Below are 1209 nucleotides of genomic sequence, written 5' to 3'. Positions count from 1 at the left end.
TCTTGTGGATTACGCTTGTGCTGTTGCTCCGAGTAACACAGGAGATAGGAAGCTTATAGCGGGAAAGGTGATTGCTGACATTCCATAACCCTCACCCTCATCCCCAACGTGTCTGTAGACTGCGGGACATGTGTATTTAATAAAACCAGGTCGCAGGTGGTTCCTTATAGCAGCTCGTGGGAGATTTATTCATTGTTTATTCACTCATCGAGGCCTGTCCCACAGTGTTTATAAATCAATAGCAGGGGACAGACAAATAAACTCTTCTTGGGCTTCCAGCTGGGTACAGGTATCGATTATACCCGACGGTTCGATGACAAACTCTGCCATCTTCATCAGGGACTGGGGATAGTATCAGACTGCTGTTTTTAAGAAATTTCAATTACATTTACAGTTTAGTAACGTTCCTCACCATCAGCAGATGTCTATAAACCAATGAACCGTGGGAGGGCAGCAACTATCATGAACTATTATTAATATAAAGATATTTTCATTTGTATAACTAATCAAAGTGAACTATATATACGCAAAAGAAGGCAAATTTCAACATTATAACGGACTGTAATGTTTATTATCAGTTATTAGATGAAATAAAATTCACAAAATCATCAAGTAACCTAACATTGCTCGGTTTTAAGTGCGGATTTTTTAACCCTTTGCTCGCTCAGCTCACGTGCATTTTATATTATATTTTACAACCTACGCGAAAGGTTTAAAGAGGCTATTGGCGTACATATAATTTCAAACGAAGGGCTTTTAATTACATTTCTATTTAAAATTCAGGCAAAAGAGGAACCGATAAGTCACATTTATTAATAACACATTGTCCCACCATTAACTAGTTGTTCCAGTAAGTTTACGCGTTATAGAGAAGATTTTTGCAGCTGCCTCTGCATGGGAAGGAGGGGATTCATTCTTATCCCTGGGAAGAAACTATTACCTCCAAACACAACCAATAGCTCCCTCTGGCGGCCTGAGATCATCAACCAGAGCCGATTAACATGAGAGAGCGAGAAGTGACTTGAACAAAGTCAGAGCAGAGTATTGTTTGGAAGGAGCGGATTAAGTATTGCGCACCCGAGCTACCCCTGAAGAGCCGGGCTTTCTTTTAAACCACTGCTTCCCACGTGGTAAAGTTCCCCACATAGTAGGTAGGAGTTTAAACCAGCAACTAGAAAAGATCAGAATTAGAATCAGAATCAAACTTAT

This window comes from Hemitrygon akajei, chromosome 11 (genome assembly GCF_048418815.1).
Source record: "Hemitrygon akajei chromosome 11, sHemAka1.3, whole genome shotgun sequence".
Classification (NCBI taxonomy): domain Eukaryota; kingdom Metazoa; phylum Chordata; class Chondrichthyes; order Myliobatiformes; family Dasyatidae; genus Hemitrygon; species Hemitrygon akajei.
This window is presented reverse-complemented; position numbering follows the sequence as displayed.